This window comes from Triticum dicoccoides, chromosome 2A (genome assembly GCF_002162155.2).
Source record: "Triticum dicoccoides isolate Atlit2015 ecotype Zavitan chromosome 2A, WEW_v2.0, whole genome shotgun sequence".
NCBI lineage: Eukaryota > Viridiplantae > Streptophyta > Magnoliopsida > Poales > Poaceae > Triticum > Triticum dicoccoides.
Genome location: NC_041382.1, coordinates 32,580,026 through 32,602,787, shown reverse-complemented (window position 1 = coordinate 32,602,787; position 22,762 = coordinate 32,580,026).

Genomic DNA, 22,762 nt, shown 5'->3' with positions numbered 1-22,762 from the left:
TTCACACTATGAACATGTGTAGCATTACGCTCGAGATTCATTAAGAATAAACCATTCACCATCGGAGCATGGCCATAAAACATATCTCTCATATAAATAGAACAACCATTATTCTCGGATTTAAATGAGTAGCCATCTTGTATTAAACGAGATCCTGATACAATGTTCATGCTCAAAGCTGGTACTAAATAACAATTATTGAGGTTTAAAACTAATCCCGTAGGTAAATGTAGAGGTAGCGTGCCGACGGTGATCACATCGACCTTGGAACCATTCCCGACGCGCATCGTCACCTCGTCCTTCGCCAGTCTCCGCTTATTCCGCAGCTCCTTTCGTGATGCCGGCCTTCTTGTCCGCTAAGTATTTTGGGCAGTTCCGCTTCCAGTGACCACTTCCCTTGCAATAAAAACACTCAGTCTCGGGCTTGGGTCCATTCTTTGGCTTCTTCCCAGTAGCTTGCTTACCGGGCACGGCAACTCCCTTGCCGTCCTTCTTGAAGTTCTTCTTACCCTTGCCTTTCTTGAACTTAGTGGTTTTATTCACCATCAACACTTGATGTTCCTTTTTGACTTCTACCTCTACTGATTTTAGCATTGCAAATAATTCAGGAATGGTCTTTTCCATCCCCTGCATATTGAAGTTCATCACAAATCTCTTGTAGCTTGGTGGAAGCGACTGAAGGATTCTGTCAATGACTGCGTCATCCAAGAGATTAACTCCCAGCTGAGTCAAGCGGTTATGTAACCCAGACGTTGTGAGTATGTGCTCACTGACAGAACTATTTTCCTCCATCTTACAGCTGAAGAACTTGTCGGAGACTTCATATCTCTCGACCCGGGCATGAGCTTGGAAAACTATTTTCAGCTCTTCGAACATCTCATATGCTCCGTGTCGCTCAAAACGCTTTTGGAGCCCCGGTTCTAAGCTGTAAAGCATGCCGCACTGAACGAGGGAGTAATCATCAGCACGTGTCTGCCAAGCGTTCATAACGTCTTGGTTCTGTGGGACGGGTGCGTCACCTAGTGGTGCTTGTAGGACATAATCTTTCTTGGCAGCTATGAGGATGATCCTCAAGTTCCGGACCAAGTCCGTATAGTTGCTGCCATCGTCTTTCAGCTTGGTTTTCTCTAGGAACGCGTTGAAGTTGAGGACTGTTGGAAATATGCCCTAGAGGCAATAATAAATTAGTTATTATTATATTTCCTTGTTCATGATAATCGTTTATTATCCATGCTAGAATTGTATTGATAGGAAACTCAGATACATGTGTGGATACATAGACAACACCATGTCCCTAGTAAGCCTCTAGTTGACTAGCTCGTTGATCAATAGATGGTTACGGTTTCCTGACCATGGACATTGGATGTCATTGATAATGGGATCACATCATTAGGAGAATGATGTGATGGACAAAGACCCAATCCTATGCCTAGCACAAGATCATGTAGTTCGTAAGCTAAAGCTTTTCTAATGTCAAGTATCATTTCCTTAGACCATGAGATTGTGCAACTCCCGGATACTGTAGGAGTGCTTTGGGTGTGCCAAACGTCACAACGTAACTGGGTGGCTATAAAGGTACACTACAGGTATCTCCGAAAGTGTCTGTTGGGTTGGCACGAATCGAGACTGGGATTTGTCACTCCGTGTAAACGGAGAGGTATCTCTGGGCCCACTCGGTAGGACATCATCATAATGTGCACAATGTGATCAAGGAGTTTATCACGGGATGATGTGTTACGGAACGAGTAAAGAGACTTGCCGGTAACGAGATTGAACAAGGTATCGGGATACCGACGATCGAATCTCGGGCAAGTATCGTACCGCTAGACAAAGGGAATTGTATACGGGATTGATTAAGTCCTTGACATCGTGGTTCATCCGATGAGATCGTCGTGGAACATGTGGGAGCCAACATGGGTATTCAGATCCCGCTGTTGGTTATTGACCGGAGAGTCATCTCGGTCATGTCTACATGTCTCCCGAACCCGTAGGGTCTACACACTTAAGGTTCGGTGACGCTAGAGTTATAGAGATATTAGTATGCGGTAACCCGAAAGTTGTTTGGAGTCCCGGATGAGATCCCGGACGTCACGAGGAGTTCCGGAATGGTCCGGAGGTAAAGAATTATATATAGGAAGTGCTATTTCGGCCATCGGGACAAGTTTCGGGGTCACCGGTATTGTACCGGGACCACCGGAAGGGTCCCGGGGGTCCACCGGGTGGGGCCACCTGCCCTGGGGGCCACATGAGCTGTAGGGGGTGCGCCTTGGCCTATATGGGCCAAGGGCACCAGCCCGAAGAGGCCCATGCGCCAAGAGATGAGGGAAAGGAAGAGTCCTAAAGGGGGAAGGCACCTCCGAGGTGCCTTGGGGAGGAGGGACTCCTCCCTGGCCGCACCCTTCCTTGGAGGAAGGGCCAAGGCTGCGCCTCCCCCCTCTCCCTTGGCCCTATATATAGTGGGGGGAAGGGAGGGCAACCATACCTAAGCCCTGGCGCCTCCCTCTCCCTTCCATGACACATCTCCCTCCTCCCGCAGCGCTTGGCGAAGCCCTGTTGGAATCCCGCTACTTCCACCACCACGCCGTCGTGCTGCTGGATCTCCGTACGTGTGTTGAATGCGGAGGTGCCGTCCGTTCGGCGCTAGGATCATCGGTGATTTGGATCACGACGAGTACGACTCCATCAACCCCGTTCTCTTGAACGCCTCCGCGCGCGATCTACAAGGGTATGTAGATCCACTCCTCCCTCGTTGCTAGATGACTCCATAGATTGATCTTGGTGATGCATAGAAAATTTTGAATTTCTGCTACGTTCCCCAACAGTGGCATCATGAGCTAGGTCTATGCGTAGTTTCTATGCACGAGTAGAACACAAAGTAGTTGTGGGCGTTGATTTTGTTCAATATGCTTACCATTACTAGTCCAATCTTGATTCGGTGGCATTGTGGGATGAAGCGGCCCGGACCGACCTTACACGTACTCTTACGTGAGACTGGTTCCACCGACTGACATGCACTAGTTGCATAAGGTGGCTAGCGGGTGTCTGTCTCTCCCACTTTAGTCGGATCGGATTCGATGAAAAGGGTCCTTATGAAGGGTAAATAGCAATTGGCATATCACGTTGTGGTTTTTGCGTAGGTAAGAAATGTTCTTGCTAGAAACCCATAGCAGCCACGTAAAACATGCAAACAACAATTAGAGGACGTCTAACTTGTTTTTGTAGGGTATGCTATGTGATTTGATATGGCCAAAAGGATGTGATCAATGATATATGTGATGTATGAGATTGATCATGTTCTTGTAATAGGAATCACGACTTGCATGTCGATGAGTATGACAACCGGCAGGAGCCATAGGAGTTTTCTTAATTTATTTATGACCTGCGTGTCAACATAAACGTCATGTAATTACTTTACTTTATTGCTAACCGTTAGCTGTAGTAGTAGAAGTAATAGTTGGCGAGACAACTTCAAGAAGACACGATGATGGAGATCATGATGATGGAGATCATGGTGTCATGCCGGTGACGATGATGATCATGGAGCCCCGAAGATGGAGATCAAAAGGAGCAATATGATATTGGCCATATCATGTTACTATTTGATTGCATGTGATGTTTATCATGTTTATGCATCTTATTTGCTTAGAACGACGGTAGTAAATAAGATGATCCCTCTTTAAAATTTCAAGAAGATGTTCCCCCTAACTGTGCACCATTGCGAAAGTTCGTCATTTCGAAGCACCACGTGATGATCGGGTGTGATAGATTCTTACGTTCGAATACAACGGGTGTTGACGAGCCTAGCATGTACAGACATGGCCTCGGAACACATGCGAAACACTTAGGTTAACTTCAAGAGCCTAGCATGTACAGACATGGCCTCGGAACACAAGAGACCGAAAGGTCGAGCATGAGTCGTATGGTAGATACGATCAACATGAAGATGTTCACCGATGTTGACTAGTCCGTCTCACGTGATGATCGGACGCGGCATAGTTGACTCGGATCATGTAATCACCTAGACGACTAGAGGGATCTGAGTGGGAGTTCATAAGATGAACTTAATTATCCTGAACATAGTCAAAAGGTCTTCACAAATTATGTCGTAGCTCGTGCTTCAGTTCTACTGTTTAGATATGTTCCTAGAGATTTTTTAGTTGAAAGTTGATAGTAGCAATTATGCGGACTAGGTCCGTAAACTAAGGATTGTCCTCATTGCTTCATAGAAGGCTTATGTCCTTGATGCACCGCTCAGTGTGCTGAACCTCGAACGTCGTCGGTGGATGTTGCGAACATCTGACATACACGTTTTGATGACTACATGATAGTTCAGTGCGTAATGCTAAATGGTTTAGAATTGAGGCACCAAAGACGTTTTTGAAACATCGCAGAACATATGAGATGTTTCGAGGGCTGAAATTGGGATTTCAGGCTCGTGCCCACGTCAAGAGGTATAAGACCTCCGATGATTTTCTTAGCCTACAAACTAAGGAGAAAAGCTCAATTGTTGAGCTTGTGCTCAGATTGTCTGAGTACAACAATCATTTGAATCGAGTGGGAGTTGATCTTCCAGATGAGAAAGTGATGTTTCTCCGAAGTCATTGCCACCAAGCTGCTAGAGCTTCGTGATGAACTATAATATATCAAGGACATATATGATGATCCTTGAGATATTCGCGATGTTTGACACCACAAAAGTAGAAATCAAGAAGGAGCATCAATTGTTGATGGTTGGTGAAACCACTAGTTTCAAGAAGGGCAAGGGCACGAAGGGATACTTCATGAAACGGCAATTCAGCTGCTGCTCTAGTGAAGAAACCCAAGGTTGAACCCAAACCCGAGACTAAGTGCTTCTGTAATAAGGGGAACAGCCACTGGAGCAGAATTACCCTAGATACTTGGTAGATGAGAAGGCTGGCAAGGTCGATAGAAGTATATTGGATATACATTGTGTTAATGTGTACGTTACTAGTACTCCTAGTAGCACCAGGGTATTAGATACCGGTTCGGTTGCTAAGTGTTAGTAACTCGAAATAAAAGCTACGGAATAAACGGAGACTAGCTAAAGGTGAGCTGACGATATGTGTTGGAAGTGTTTCCAATGTTGATATGATCAAGCATCGCACGCTCCCTCTACCATCGAGATTGGTATTAAAACCTAAATAATTGTTATTTGGTGTTTGCGTTGAGCATAGACATGATTGGATTATGTCTATCACGATATGGTTATTCATTTAAGGAGAATAATGGTTACTCTGTTTATGTGAATAATACCTTCAATGGTCTTACGCCTAAAATGAATGGTTTATTGAATCTCGATCGTAGTGATACACATGTTCATGCCAAAAGATATAGGATAGTAATGATAGTACCACCTACTTGTGGCACTGCCACTTAAGTCATATCGGTATAAAACGCATGAAGAAGCTCCATGTTGATGGATCTTTGGACTCACTCATTTTTGAAAGGATTGAGACATGCAAACCATGTTTGTTGGTAGATATGCATGAAGAAACTCTATACAAATGGATCGTTTGGACTCACTTGATTTTGAATCACTTGAGACATGCAAATCATAGCACATGGGCAAGATGACTGAAAGCCTCATTTTCAGTAAAATGGAACAAGAAAGCAACTTGTTGGAAGTAATACATCTTGATGTGCGCAGTCCAATGAGTGCTGAGGCGTGTAGTGGATATCGTTATGTTCTTACTTCACAGATGATTTGAGTAGATGTTGAGTATATTTACTTAATGAATCACGAGTCTGAATTATTGAAAGGTTCAAGTAATTTCAGGGTGAAGTTGAAAGATCGTCGTGACAAGAGGATAAAATATCTATGATATGATCATAGAGATGAATATCTGAATTACGAGTTTGGCACAGAATTAAGACATTGTGAAAATTGTTTCACAACTAATACAGCCTGGAACACCATAGTGTGATGGTGTGTCCGAACATCATAACTGCACCCTATTGGATATGATGCATACCATGATGTCTCTTATTGAATTACCACGATAGTTTATGGGTTAGGCATTAGAGACAACCACATTCACTTTAAATAGGGCACCACGTAATTCCGATGAGATGACACCGTATGAACTATGGTTTAGAGAAACCTAAGCTGTCATTCTTAAAAGTTTGGGGCTGCGACGCTTATGTGGAAAAGTTTCAGGCTGATAAGCTCGAACCCAAAGCGGATAAATGCATCTTCATAGGACACCCAAAACAGTTGGGTATACCTCCTGTCTCAGATCCGAAAGCAATAAGGGATTGTTTCTAGAATCGGGTCCTTTCTCGAGGAAAAGTTTCTCTTGAAAGAATTGAGTGGGAGGATGGTGGAGACTTGATGAGGTTATTGAACCGTCTCTTCAACTAGTGTGTGACAGGGCACAAGGAGTTGTTCTTGTGGCACCTACACCAATTGAAGTGGAAGCTTATGATAGTGATCATGAAACTTCAGATCAAGTCACTACCAAACCTCGTGGGATGACAAGGATGCGTACTACTTCAGAGTGGTACGTAATCCTGTCTTGGAAGTCATGTTGCTAGAAAACAATGAACCTACGAGCTATGGAGAAGCGATGGTGGGCCTGGATTCCAAAATGGCTCGAGGCCATATAATCCGAGAGAGGATCCATATATGAAAACAAAGTGTAGACTTTAGGAGAACTACTTGATGGTCGTAAGGCTGTTAGGTACATATGGATTTCAAAAGGAAGACGGACAATGATGATAAGTATCACCATTAAGAAAGCTCGACTTGTCGTTAAGATGTTTTCCGACAAGTTCAAGGAGTTGACTGCGATGAGACTTTCTCACTCATAGCGATGCTAAGAGTCTGTTGGAATTATATTAGCAATTACTGCATTATTTGTGAAATCTTGCAGATAGGATGCCAAAAAAACCATTGTTTCCTCTACGATTTTTGAGGAAAGGTTGTATGTGATACAACCAGAAGGTTTTGTTAATCCTGAAAGATGCTAATAAGTATGCAAAGCTCCAGCAATCCTTCTAAGGACTGGAGTAAGCATCTCGGAGTTGGAATGTATGCTTTGATAAGATGATCAAAGTTTTGGGTTTATACAAAGTTTATGAGAAACTTGTATTTCCAAAGAAGTGAGTGGGAGCACTATAGAATTTCTGATGAATATATGTTGTTGACATATTGTTGATCAGAAATGACGTAGAATTTCTGGAAAGCATATAGGGTGATTTGGAAAGTGTTTTTCAATGGAAAGCCTGGATTAAGCTACTTGAACATTGAGCATCAAGATCTATAAGGATAGATCAAAACGCTTAATGGTACTTTCAAATGAGCACATACCTTGACATGATCTTGAAGGTGTTCAAGATGGATCAGTCAAAGAAGGAGTTCTTGCCTGAGTTGTAAGGTATGAAGTTAAGACTTAAAGCTCGACCACGGTAGAAGAAAGAGGAAGGACGAAGGTCGTCCCCTATGCTTTTGTCATAGGCTCTCTATAGTATGCTATGCTGTGTGCCGCACCTGAAGTGTGCCTTGCCATGAGTCAGTCAAGGGGTACAAGAGTGATCCAAGAATGGATCACAGGACAACGGTCAAAGTTATCCTTAGTAACTAGTGGACTAAGGAATTTTCTCGATTATGGAGGTGGTAAAAGAGTTCGTCGTAAAGGGTTACGCCGATGCAAACTTTGACACCTATCCGAATGACTCTGAGTAGCAAACCGGATACGTATAGTGGAGCAACCATTTGGAATAGCTCCAACTGGAGCGTGGAAGCAGCATTTATAATATGACCTAGAGATTTGCGAAGTACATACGGATCTGAATGTTGCAGACCCATTGACTAAAACCTCTCTCACAAGCAAAACATGATCAAACCCATAACTCATTGAGTCTTAATCACATGATGATGTGAACTAGTTTAGTGACACTAGTAAACTCTTTGGATGTTGGTCACATGGCCATGTGACCTGTGAGTGTTAATCACATGACGATGTGAACTAGATTATTGACTCTAGTGCAAGTGGGAGACTATTGGAAATATGCCCTAAAGGCAATAATAAATTAGTTATTATTATATTTCCTTGTTCATGATAATCGTTTATTATCCATGCTAGAATTGTATTGATAGGAAACTCAGATACATGTGTGGATACATAGACAACACCATGTCCCTAGTAAGCCTCTAGTTGACTAGCTCGTTGATCAATAGATGGCTACGGTTTCCTGACCATGGACATTGGATGAAATTGATAACGGGATCACATCATTAGGAGAATGATGTGATGGACAAAGACCCAATCCTAAGCCTAGCACAAGATCATGTAGTTCGTATGCTAAAGCTTTTCTAATGTCAAGTATCATTTCCTTAGACCATGAGATTGTGCAACTCTCGGATACCGTAGGAGTGCTTTGGGTGTGCCAAACGTCACAACGTAACTGGGTGGCTATAAAGGTACACTACAGGTATCTCCGAAAGTGTCTGTTGGGTTGGCACGAATCGAGACTGGGATTTGTCACTCCGTGTAAACGGAGAGGTATCTCTGGGCCCACTCGGTAGGACATCATCATAATGTGCACAATGTGATCAAGGAGTTTATCACGGGTTGATGTGTTACGGAACGAGTAAAGAGACTTGCCGGTAACGAGATTGAACAAGGTATCGGGATACCGACGATCGAATCTCGGGCAAGTATCGTACCGATAGACAAAGGGAATTCCTACGTTTCACCAAGATCAATCTATGGAGTCAACTAGCAACGAGAGGAGAGTGCATCTACATACCCTTGTAGATCGTGAGCGGAAGCGTTCAAGAGAACGTGGATGATGGAGTCGTACTCGTCGTGATTCAAATCACTGATGACCAAGGGCCGAATGGACGGCACCTCCGCGTTCAACACACGTACGGAGCGGATGACGTCTCCTTCTTCTTGATCCAGCAAAGGGGGAAGGAGAGGTTGATGAAGATACAGCAGCACGACGGCGTGGTGGTGGATGCAGCAGTGAACGCAGCAGGGCTTCGCCGAGCTTCTGCGAGAGGGAGAGGTGTAGCAGGGGAGAGGGAGGCGCCAAGACTTGAGGTGCGGATGCCCTCCCTCCTCCCCCCTTTATATAGGCCCCCTAGGGGGGTGCGTCGGCCCTAGGAGATGGGATCTCCTAGGGGGGGCGGCGGCCAAGGGGTGGAGTAGCCCCCAAGGCAAGTGGAGGCGCCCCTCCCCTAGGGCTCCCAACCCTAGGCGCATGGGGGGCCCAAGGGAGGGGCGCACCAGCCCACTAAGGGCTGGTTCCCCTCCCCACTTCAGCCCATGGGGCCCTCCGGGATGGGTGGCCCCACCCGGTGGACCCCCGGGACCCATCCGGTGGTCCCGGTACAATACCCGTGACCCCGAAACTTTCCCGATGGCCGAAACAACACTTCCTATATATAATTCTTCACCTCCGGACCATTCCGGAACTCCTCGTGACGTCCAGGATCTCATCCGGGACTCCGAACAACTTTCGGATTACTGCATACTCATATCTATACAACCCTAGCGTCACCGAACCTTAAGTGTGTAGACCCTACGGGTTCGGGAGACAAGCAGACATGACCGAGACGACTCTCTGGTCAATAACCAACAGCGGGATCTGGATACCCATGTTGGCTCCCACATGCTCCTCGATGATCTCATCGGATGAACCACGATGTTGAGGACCTAATCAATCCCGTACTCAATTCCCTTTGTCAATCGGTACGTTACTTGCCCGAGACTCGATCATCGGTATCCCAATACCTCCTTTAGTCTCGTTATCGGCAAGTCACTTTGCTCGTACCGTAATGCATGATCCCATGATCAACCACTTGATCACATTGAGCTCATTATGATGATGCATTACCGAGTGGGCCCAAAGATACCTCTCCGTCATACGGAGTGACAAGTCCCAGTCTCGATTCGTGCCAACCCAACAGACACTTTCGGAGATACCTGTAATGTACCTTTATAGTCACGCAGTTACGTTGTGACGTTTGGCATACCCAAGGCACTCCTACGGTATCCGGGAGTTGCACAATCTCATGGTCTAAGGAAATGATACTTGACATCCAGAAAAGCTACAGCAAACGAACTACACGATCATTGTGCTATGCTTAGGTTTGGGTCTTGTCCATCACATCATTCTCCTAATGATGTGATCCCGTTATCAATGACATCCCCATGTCCATAGCCAGGAAACCATGACTATCTGTTGATCAATGAGCTAGTAACCTAGAGGCTCACTAGGGACACATTGTGGTCTATGTATTCACACATGTATTACGATTTTCAGATAATACAATTATAGCATGAATAATAGACAATTATCACGAACAAGGAAATATAATAATCATTTTATTATTGCCTCTAGGGCATATTTCCAACAATATGATTTCCAACAAATCTGTTGCTTGCTCCATTGTTCCGTAGAATGGAGTCTTAGTCATCTTGCCCATGAGGCATGGTTCGCAAGCATCAACTAATTCATAATCAAGTGATTCCAAAAGTCCATCAGCATGGAGTTTCTTCATGCCATTTACACCAATATGACCTAAACTGTAGTGCCACAAATAAGTTGCACTATCATTATTAACTTTGCATCTTTTGGTTTCAATATTATGAATATGTGTATCACTACGATCGAGATCCAACGAACCATTTTCATTGGGTGTGTAACCATATAAGGTTTTATTCATGTAAATAGAACAACAATTTATTCTCTTACTTAAATGAATAACCGTATTGCAATAAACATGATCAAATCATATTCATACTTAACGCAAACACCAAATAACACTTATTTAGGTTCAACACTAATCCCGAAAGTATAGGGAGTGTGCGATGATGATCATATCAATCTTGGAACCACTTCCAACACACATCGTCACTTCACCCTTAACCAGTCTCTGTTCATTCTGCAACTCCCGTTTCGAGTTACTACTCTTAGCAACTGAACCAGTATCAAATACCGAGGGGTTGCTACGAACACTAGTAAAATACACATCAATAATCTGTATATCAAATATACCTTTGTTCACTTTGCCATCCTTCTTATCCGCCAAATACTTGAGGCAGTTCCGCTTCTAGTGACCAGCCCCTTTGCAGTAGAAGCACTCAGTCTCAGGCTTAGGTCCAGACTTGGGCTTCTTCACTTGAGCAGCAACTTGCTTGCCGTTCTTCTTGAAGTTCCCTTTCTTCCCTTTGCCCTTTTTGAAACTAGTGGTCTTTGTCAACCATCAACACTTGATGCTTTTCTTGATTTCTACCTTCATTGATTTCAGCATCACGAAGAGCTTGGGAATCGTTTCCGTTATCCCTTGCATATTATAGTTCATCACGAAGTTCTACTAACTTGGTGATGGTGACTAAAGAATTCTGTCAATCACTATTTTATCTGGAAGATTAACTCCCACTTGATTCAAGCGATTGTAGTACCCAGACAATCTGAGCACATGCTCACTGCTTGAGCTATTCTCCTCCATCTTTTAGCTATAGAACTTGTTGGAGACTTCATATCTCTCAACTCGGGTATTTTCTTGAAATATTAACTTCAACTCCTGGAACATCTCATATGGTCCATGACGTTCAAAACATCTTTGAAGTCCCGATTCTAAGCCATTTAAGCATGGGGCACTAAACTACCAAGTAGTCATCATATTGAGCTAGCCAAACGTTCATAACATCTGCATCTGCTCCTGCAATAGGTTTGTCACCTAGCGGTGCATCAAGGACATAATTCTTCTGTGCAGCAATGAGGATAAACCTCAGATCACGGATCCAATCTGCATCATTGCTACTAAAATCTTTCAACTTAGTTTTCTCTAGGAACATATCAAAAATAAAACAGGGGAGCTAAACGCGAGCTATTGATCTACAACATAGATATGCTAATACTACCAGGACTAAGTTCATGATAAATTTAAGTTCAATTAATCATATTACTTAAGAACTCCTACTTAGAAAGACATCCCTTTAATCTTCCAAGTGATCACGTCATCCAAATCAACTAAACCATAACCGATCATCACATGAAATGGAGTAGTTTTCGATGGTGAACATCACTATGTTGATCATATCTACTATATGATTCACGCTCGACCTTTCAGTCTCAGTGTTCCGAGGCCATATCTGCATATGCTAGGCTCGTCAAGTTTAACCTGAGTATTCTGCGTGTGCAAAACTGGCTTGCACCCGTTGTAGATGGACGTAGAGCTTATCACACCCGATCATCACGTGGTGTTTGGGCACGACGAACTTTGGCAATGGTGCATACTCAGGGAGAACACTTTTTATCTTAAAATTTAGTGAGAGATCATCTTATAATGCTACTGTCAATCAAAGCAAGATAAGATGCATAAAAGATGAACATCACATGCAATCAAAATATGTGATATGATATGGTCATCATCATCTTGTGCCTTTGATCTCCATCTCCAAAGCATCGTCATGATTTCCATTGTCACCGGCATGACACCATGATCTCCATCATCTTGATCTATATCAATGTGTCGTCACATGGTCGTCGCCAACTATTGCTCTTGCAACTATTGCTATCGCATAGCGATAAAGTAGGGCAATTATTTGGCGCTTGCATCTTATGCAATAGAGAGATAACCATAAGGCTTTTGCCAGTTGCCGATAACTTCAACAAAACATGATCATCTCATACAACAACTTATATCTCATCACGTCTTGACCATATCACATCACAACATGCCCTACAAAAACAAGTTAGACGTCCTTTACTTTGTTGTTGCAAGTTTTACGTGGCTGCTACGGGCTGAGCAAGAACCGTTCTTACCTACGCATCAAAACCATAACGATAGTTTGTCAAGTTTGTGCTATTTTAACCTTCACAAGGACCAGGCGTAGCCACACTCGGTTCAACTAAAGTTGGAGAAACTAACACCCGCCAGCCATCTGTGTGCAAAGCACGTCGGTAGAACCAGCCTCGCGTAAGCGTACGCGTAACGTCGGTCCGGGCCGCTTCATCCAACAATACCACCGAACCAAAGTATGACATGCTGGTAAGAAGTATGACTTATATCGCCCACAAATCACTTGTGTTCTACTCATGCATATGACATCTACGCATAAAACCTGGCTCGGATGCCACTGTTGGGGAACGTAGTAATTTCAAAAAAAATTCCTACGCACACGCAAGATCATGGTGATGCATAGAAACGAGAGGGGAGAGTGTTGTCCACGTACCCTCGTAGACCGAAAGCGGAAGCATTATAACAACGCGGTTGATGTAGTCGTACGTCTTCACGGCCTGACCGATCAAGCACCAAAACTACGACACCTCCGAGTTCTAGCACACGTTCAGCTCGATGACGATCCCCGGACTCTGATCCAGCAGAATGTTGGGGAAGAGTTCCGTCAGCATGACGGCATGGTGACGATCTTGATGTTCTACCGTCGCAAGGCTTTGCCTAAGCACCGCTACAATATTATCGAAGATTATGGTGGAGGGGGGCACCGCACACGGCTAAGAGACCAATGATCAATTGTTGTGTCTGTGGGGTGCCCCCCCTGCCCCCTTATATATAGGAGCAAGGGAGGGAGGCGGCCGGCCTAGGAGGAGGGTGTGCCAGGAGTAGGACTCCTCCTTCCCTTGTTGGAGTAGGAGAGAAGGAAAGAGGGGGAGAGGAACAAGGAAAAGTGGGCTGCACCCCTTGTCCAATTCGGACCAGAGGGGGGCGCGCGCCTCCTTCCTTTTGGCCTCTCTCCTCTATTCCCGAATGGCCCAATAAGGTGCATATACTCCCCGACGAATTCCCGTAACTCTCCGGTACTTCGAAAAATACCCGAATCACTCGGAACCTTTCCGATGTCCGAATATAGTCGTCCAATATATCGATATTTATGTCTCGACCATTTCGAGACTCCTCGTCATGTCCCCGATCTCATCCGAGTCTCCGAACTCCTTCGGTACATCAAAACTCATAAACTCATAATATAACTGTCATCGAAACCTTAAGCGTGCGGACCCTACAAGTTCGAGAACAATGTAGACATGACCGAGACACGTCTCCGGTCAATAACCAATAGCGGAACCTGGATGCTCATATTGGCTCCCACATATTCTACGAAGATCTTTATCGGTCAGACCGCATAACAACATACGTTGTTCCCTTTGTCATTGGTATATTACTTGCCCGAGATTCGATCGTCGGTATCTCAATACCTAGTTCAATCTCGTTACCGACAAGTCTCTTTACTCGTTCCGTAATACATCATCCTGCAACTAACTCATTAGTTGCAATGCTTGCAAGGCTTAAGTGATGTGCATTACCGAGAGGGCCCAGAGATACCTCTCCGACAATCGGAGTGACAAATCCTAATCTCAAAATACGCCAACCCAACAAGTACCTTCGGAGACACCTGTAGAGCACCTTTATAATCACCCAGTTACGTTGTGACGTTTGGTAGCACACAAAGTGTTCCTCCGGTAAATGGGAGTTGCATAATCTCATAGTCATAGGAACATGTATAAGTCATGAAGAAAGCAATAGCAACAAACTAAATGATCAAGTGCTATGCTAACGGAATGGGTCAAGTCAATCACATCATTCTCCTAATGATGTGATCCTGTTAATCAAATGAAAACTCATGTCTATGGTTAGGAAACATAACCATCTTTAATCAACGAGCTAGTCAAGTAGAGGCATACTAGTGACACTCTGTTTGTCTATGTATTCACACATGTATTATGTTTCCGGTTAATACAATTATAGCATGAATAATAAACATTTATCATGATATAAGGAAATAAATAATAACTTTATTATTGCCTCTAGGGCATATTTTCTTCACTTCAGATTTTGCTATGGTCCTGGTACTGTCCAAACAACTGAGATGGGAGCAGATCTGAGTGAATTTACTCACATAGATGTGCCAATGAGCGCACCTCAAACATGGTCTGTCAGTCAGTTGAAAGAATGGATTGTGGCAAGTTTAGGTCTTGATACTGAAACACACACCGTCGATGTTCATGCATTGTGGACACGATCAAGTTCAATAATTTACTTTTATTTGAGGCCGATAGAGCGAGACTCCGAATGGGTGCCGTGGTTACAAGGTTGTGAACGAAGGGGATGCAATCATGTTGCTTTAGTGCTTCCCGTCGTGAAGGAGGTCACTGCACATGAAGGCGAGAGTGGCTACAATCCTGGTCATAGCAGTGTAGGGAGGCAGTTATCTATGTCAAATGCTGGAGATGATGGTTACGAACAAGGACAGAGCAGTCAGGTAGAAGGAGGAAATGCTTATGGTTATGAACCAGGGCAGAGTAGTCAGGTAGAAGGAGGAAATGCCGATGGTGATTACAATGGCGAGGTGGACGCTGACGAGGTAGATGGGCACATGCAAGACCAGATGGAAGAAGAAGACACCGATGTTGAAAGGGGTCATGCCGATGATTCTGACGAGTCAGATGAAGAAGAAAATGCAGAGGAGGTCCCGAATCCTGCATCATGGAATCATGACTTCTTATCTGCAATGACCGTGAATGATGGACATGATTCAGCCTGGCAATATCATAAGAACAATATTGCGACGGGTGCTATGTATCCGAACAAGCAAGCCGTGAAAGATGCAATAATTAACTGGGCAATGTCCACGCAAAGGGTTTTCACATCTTAGGTGTACAGTCAGAAATTCCTGACAATGGTATGCAAGAATGCAGATTGTCCCGCCAGGGTACACAGCTTTCTCCCTAAGTATGGCACAAGTTGGGTGACAAGTGACTTAGTTAATCACAGTTTTCTTATTCCCTGTATCCCTCAGGATCATGCCAACCTTTTATCGATGCTTATTGCCCGGTTGTTTTATGATGAGATAGTGCAGGGCAAAGCTATGGAAGTGAAGGCAGTCCAGACAAAAGTCTTCTCCAGGTTCAAGTACAAAATTTCTTATGGCAAGGCTTGGAGGGCTAAGCATGCGGCGCTTGAGAGGGGATTTGGTTCTTATTTTGATGCATATGACTCTCTTGTCCAGCTCCTCCACACCCTGCGGCAGCGGAATCCAGGCACCTATATCGATATCCAAGACATGTTAATGCCAGAGTTCCCAACTGTGAGGGTGCTGCATCGTCTCTTCTTCTCTTTTGGTGTATGCATAGAAGCTTTCAGGCATTGCCGACCGGTGATATGTGTTGACGGTACTTTTCTCACAGGCAACTACAAGGGTCAGATCCTGACAGCCATAGGTCAAGACGGCCAAAATCAAGTCGTCCCACTCGCATTTGCTTTTGTGGAGAGTGAGAACATTGAAAGTTGGACATGGTTATTCAGGCAGTTGAAAATATCAGTTGTGAAGGAGAAGACCAATGTGTGCATCCTTCATGACAGGCATGCAGGTATACTTAGTGCGATAAGGACACTAACAAACCTAGGCCCTGAGGAACAAGTTCCATGGCAGGACTTGCAGAGCCGTTGGTGCATGCGTCATCTGGGGGCTAATTTCTTCTCGTAGTTTAGAAATAAGAACCTGATGAATCTGTTCAAAAAACTCTACAAGCAGAACCAGTTATAGAAGTACAATTTGATACGCGACAGACTTAATGTGTGCACGCAGAGACACGTGAGGGACAGGAAAGCTGCAAGAGATGCAGCGGTGAGGGCACATGTGTTGGAAATATGCCCTAGAGGCAATAATAAAAGCATTATTATTATTATATTTCTTTGTTCATGATAATTGTCTTTATTCATGCTATAATTGTATTATCCGGAAATTGTAATACATGTGTGAATAATAGACACCAACATGTCCCTAGTAAGCCTCTAGTTGACTAGCTCGTTGATCAACAGATAGTCATGGTTTCCTGACTATGGACATTGGATGTCATTGATAACGGAATCACATCATTAGGAGAATGATGTGATGGACAAGACCCAATCCTAAACATAGCATAAAGATCGTGTAGTTCGTTTGCTAGAGTTTTTCCAATGTCAAGTATCCTTTCCTTAGACCATGAGATCGTGTAACTCCCGGATACCGTAGGAGTGCTTTGGGTGTACCAAACGTCACAACGTAACTGGGTGACTATAAAGGTATACTACGGGTATCTCCGAAAGTGTCTGTTGGGAAGACTGGGATTTGTCACTCCGTATGACGGAGAGGTATCACTGGGCCCACTCGGTAATGCATCATCATAATGAGCTCAAAGTGACCAAGTGTCTGGTCACGGGATCATGCATTACGGTACGAGTAAAGTGACTTGCCGGTAACGAGATTGAACGAGGTATGGGGATACCGACGATCGAATCTCGGGCAAGTAACATATCGATTGACAAAGGGAATTGCATACGGGGTTGCTTGAATCCTCGACATCGTGGTTCATCCGATGAGATCATCATGGAGTATGTGGGAGCCAACATGGGTATCCAGATCCCTCTGTTGGTTATTGACCGGAGAGTCGTCTCGATCATGTCTGCATGTCTCCCGAACCCGTAGGGTCTACACACTTAAGGTTCAGTGACGCTAGGGTTGTAGGGATATGTATATGCAGTAACCCGAATGTTGTTCGGAGTCCCGGATGAGATCCCGGACATCACGAGGAGTTCCGGAATGGTCCGGAGGTAAAGAATTATATATAGGAAGTCCTGTTTCGGCCATCGGGACAAGTTTCGGGGTCATCGGTATTGTACCGGGACCACCGGAAGGGTCCCGGGGGTCCACCGGGTGGGGCCGCCCATCCCGGGGGCCACATGGGCTGTATGGGGTGCGCCTTGGCCTACATGGGCCAAGGGCACCAGCCCCAAGAGGCCCATGCGCCTAGGGTTTCCAAGGGGAAGAGTCCTAGGAGGGGAAGGCACCTCCTAGGTGCCTTGGGGGGCAGGGAAACCTCCCTTGGCCGCCACCCCACCCTAGGAGATTGGATCTCCTAGGGCCGGCGCCCCCCCTAGGCCCTCCTATATATAGTGGGGGAAGGAGGGCTTTTCTCCCACGCCTTTGGTTGCCTCCTTCTCCCTCTCCAACACCTCCTCCTCCTCCATAGTGCTTGGCGAAGCCCTGCCGGAGTACTGCAGCTCCATCATCACCACGCCGTCGTGCTGCTGCTGGTGCCATCTCCCTCAACCTCTCCTCCCCCCTTGCTGGATCAAGAAGGAGGAGACGTGGCTGTTCCGTACGTGTGTTGAACGCGGAGCTGCCGTCCGTTCGGTGCTAGGATCTTCGGTGATTCGAATCACGTCGAGTACGACTTCCTCATCCCCGTTCTTTGAACGCTTCCGCTCGCGATCTACAAGGTACGTAGATGCATCTAATCACTGTTGCTAGATGAACTCCTAGATGGATCTTGGTGAAACCGTAGGAAAAATTTTATTTTCTGCTACGTTCCCCTTCAGTGGCATCATGAGCTAGGTCTATGCGTAGTTCTTCTTGCGCGAGTAGAACACAATTTGTTATGGGCGTAGATGTTGTCAACTTTCTTGCCGCTACTAGTCTTATCTTGCTTCAACGGTATTGTGGGATGAAGCGGCCCGGACCAACCTTACATGTATGCTTACGTGAGACCGGTTCCACCGACCAACATGCAATAGTTGCATAAGGTGGCTGGCGGGTGTCTGTCTCTCCTACTTTAGTTGGAGCGGATTCGATGAAAAGGGCCCTTATGAAGGGTAAATAGAAGTTGACAAATCACGTTGTGGCTTTCACGTAGGTAAGAAAACGTTCTTGCTAGAACCCTACTTCAGCCACGTAAAACTTGCAACAACAATTAGAGGACGTCTAACTTGTTTTTGCAGCAAGTGCTTTGTGATATGATATGGCCAAAGTTGTGATGTATGAGTTGTTCATGCTATTGTAATAGGAATCACGACTTGCATGTCGATGAGTATGACAACCGGCAGGAGCCATAGGAGTTGTCTTTATTTTTATATGACCTGCATGTCATTGAGAAACGCCATGTAAATTACTTTACTTTATTGCTAAACGCGTTAGCCATAGTAGTAGAAGTAATAGTTGGCGAGCAACTTCATGGAGACACGATGATGGAGATCATGATGATGGAGATCATGGTGTCAAGCCGGTGACAAGATGATCATGGAGCCCCAAGATGGAGATCAAAGGAGCTATGTGATATTGGCCATATCATGTCACTATTATTATTTGATTGCATGTGATGTTTATCATGTTTTGCATCTTGTTTACTTAGAACAACGGTAGTAAATAAGATGATCCCTCATAATAATTTCAAGAAAGTGTTCCCCCTAACTGTGCACCGTTGCGACAGTTCGTTGTTTCAATGCACCATGTGATGATCGGGTGTTTGATTCTAAACGTTCACATACAACGGGTGTAAGACAGATTTACACATGCAAACACTTAGGTTGACTTGACGAGCCTAGCATGTGTATAGACATGGCCTCGGAACACAGAAGACCGAAAGGTCGAGCATGAGTCGTATAGAAGATACGATCAACATGAAGATGTTCACCGATGTTGGCTAGTCCGTCTCACGTGATGATCGGACACGGCCTAGTTGACTCGGATCATGTTATACTTAGATGACTAGAAGAGGGATGTCTATCTAAGTGGGAGTTCATTGAATAATTTGATTAGATGAACTTAATTATCATGAACTTAGTCTAAAATCTTTACAGTATGTCTTGTAGATCAAATGGCCAACGTAGTCCTCAACTTCAACGCGTTCCTAGAGAAAACCAAGCTGAAAGACGATGGCAGCAACTATACGGACTGGGTCCGGAACCTGAGGATCATCCTCATAGCTGCCAAGAAAGATTATGTCCTACAAGCACCGCTAGGTGATCCACCCGTCCCACAGAACCAAGACGTTATGAACGCTTGGCAGACACGTGCTGATGACTACTCCCTCGTTCAGTGCGGCATGCTTTACAGCTTAGAGCCGGGGCTCCAAAAGCGTTTTGAGAGACACGGAGCATATGAGATGTTCGAAGAGCTGAAAATGGTTTTTCAAGCTCATGCCCGGGTCGAGAGATATGAAGTCTCCGACAAATTCTTTAGCTGTAAGATGGAGGAAAATAGTTCTGTCAGTGAGCACATACTCACTATGTCTGGGTTACATAACCGCTTGACTCAGCTGGGAGTTAATCTCCCGGATGATGCGGTCATTGACAGAATCCTCCAATCGCTTCCACCAAGCTACAAGAGCTTTGTGATGAACTTCAATATGCAGGGGATGGAAAAGACCATTCCTGAAGTATTTGCAATGCTGAAATCAGCAGAGGTAGAAGTCAAGAAGGAACATCAAGTGTTGATGGTCAATAAAACCACTAAGTTCAAGAAGGGCAAGGGTAAAAAGAACTTCAAGAAGGACGGCAAAGGAGTTGCCGCGCCCGGCAAGCAAGCTGCTGGGAAGAAGCCAAAGAATGGACCCAAGCCCGAGACTGAGTGCTTTTATTGCAAGGGAAGTGGTCACTCGAAGCGGAACTGCCCCAAATACTTAGCAGACAAGAAGGCCGGCAAAACAAAAGGTATATATGATATACATGTAATTGATGTGTACCTTACTAGTACCCGTAGTAGCTCCTGGGTATTTGATACCGGTGCAGTTGCTCACATTTGTAACTCAAAGCAGGGGCTGCGGAATAAGCGGAGACTGGCAAAGGACGAGGTGACGATGCACGTCGGGAATGGTTCCAAGGTCAATGTGATCGCCGTCGGCACGCTACCTCTATATTTACCTTCGGGATTAGTTTTAAACCTTAATAATTGTTATTTAGTGCCAGCTTTGAGCATGAACATTGTATCGGGATCTTGTTTAATTCGAGATGGCTACTCATTTAAATCCGAGAATAATGGTTGTTCTATTTATATGAGAGATATGTTTTATGGTCATGCTCCTACGGTGAATGGTTTATTCTTAATGAATCTCGAGCGTAATGCTACACATATTCATAGTGTGAGTACCAAAAGATGTAAGGTTGATAATGATAGTCCCACATACTTGTGGCACTGCCGCCTTGGTCACATAGGTGTCAAACGCATGAAGAAGCTCCATGCAGATGGACTTTTAGAGTCTCTTGATTACGAATCATTTGACACGTGCGAGCCATGCCTCATGGGTAAGATGACCAAGACTCCGTTCTCAGGAACAATGGAGCGAGCAACCAACTTATTGGAAATCATACATACTGATGTGTGCGGTCCAATGAGTGTTGAGGCTCGCGGTGGCTATCGTTATGTTCTCACCCTCACGGATGATTTGAGTAGATATGGGTATAACTACTTAATGAAACACAAGTCTGAAACCTTTGAAAAGTTCAAGGAATTTCAGAGTGAGGTTGAGAATCAACGTGACAGGAAAATCAAGTTTCTACGATCAGATCGTGGAGGAGAATACTTGAGTCACGAATTTGGCACACACTTAAGAAAATGTGAAATAGTTTCACAACTCATGCCGCCTGGAACACCTCAGCGTAATGGTGTGTACGAACGTCGTAATCGCACTCTATTAGATATGGTACGATCTATGATGTCTCTTACCGATTTACCGCTATCTTTTTGGGGCTATGCTTTAGAGACTGCCGCATTCACTTTAAATAGGGCTCCGTCGAAATCCGTTGAGATGACACCGTTTGAATTATGGTTTGGTAAGAAACCTAAGTTGTCGTTTCTAAAAGTTTGGGGATGCGATGCTTATGTCAAGAAACTTCAACCTGAAAAGCTCGAACCCAAGTCGGAAAAATGCGTCTTCATAGGATACCCTAAAGAAACTGTTGGGTATACCTTCTACCTCAGATCCGAAGGCAAGATCTTTATTGCCAAGAATGGATCCTTTCTAGAGAAGGAGTTTCTCTCGAAAGAAGTAAGTGGGAGGAAAGTAGAGCTTGATGAAGTACTACCTCTTGAAGCAAAGAGTAGCGCAGCTCAGGAAAATGTTCCTGTGGTGCCTGCACCAATTAGAGAGGAAGTTAATGATGATGATCGAGATACTTCGGATCAAGCTCCTACTGAACTTCTAAGGTCCACAAGGACACGTTCCGCACCAGAGTGGTACGGCAACCCTGTCTTGGAAATCATGTTGTTAGACAACAGTGAACCTTCGAACTATGAAGAAGCGATGGCGGGCCCGGATTCCGACAAATGGCTAGAAGCCATGAAATCCGAGGTAGGATCCATGTATGAAAACGAAGTATGGACTTTGACTGACTTGCCCGTTGAACGGCGAGCCATAGAAAATAAATGGATCTTTAAGAAGAAGACAGACGCGGATGGTAATGTGACCATCTATAAAGCTAGGCTTGTCGCTAAGGGTTATCGACAAATTCAAGGGGTTGACTACGATGAGACTTTCTCACCGGTAGCGAAGCTGAAGTCCGTCCGAATCATGTTAGCTATTGCCGCATTTTATGATTATGAAATATGGCAGATGGACGTCAAAACGGCATTTCTTAATGGTTTCCTTAAGGAAGAATTGTATATGATGCAGACGGAAGGTTTTGTCGATCCTAAGAATGCTGACAAGGTGTGCAAGCTCCAACGCTCGATTTATGGGCTGGTGCAAGCATCTCGGAGTTGGAACATTCGCTTTGATGAGATGATCAAAGCGTTTGGGTTTACGCAGACTTATGGAGAAGCCTGCGTTTACAAGAAAGTGAGTGGGAGCTCTGTAGCATTTCTCATATTATATGTAGATGACATACTTTTGATGGGAAATGATATAGAACTCTTGGACAGCATAAAGGCCTACTTGAATAAGAGTTTTTCAATGAAGGACCTTGGAGAAGCTGCTTATATATTAGGCATCAAGATCTACAGAGATAGATCAAGAC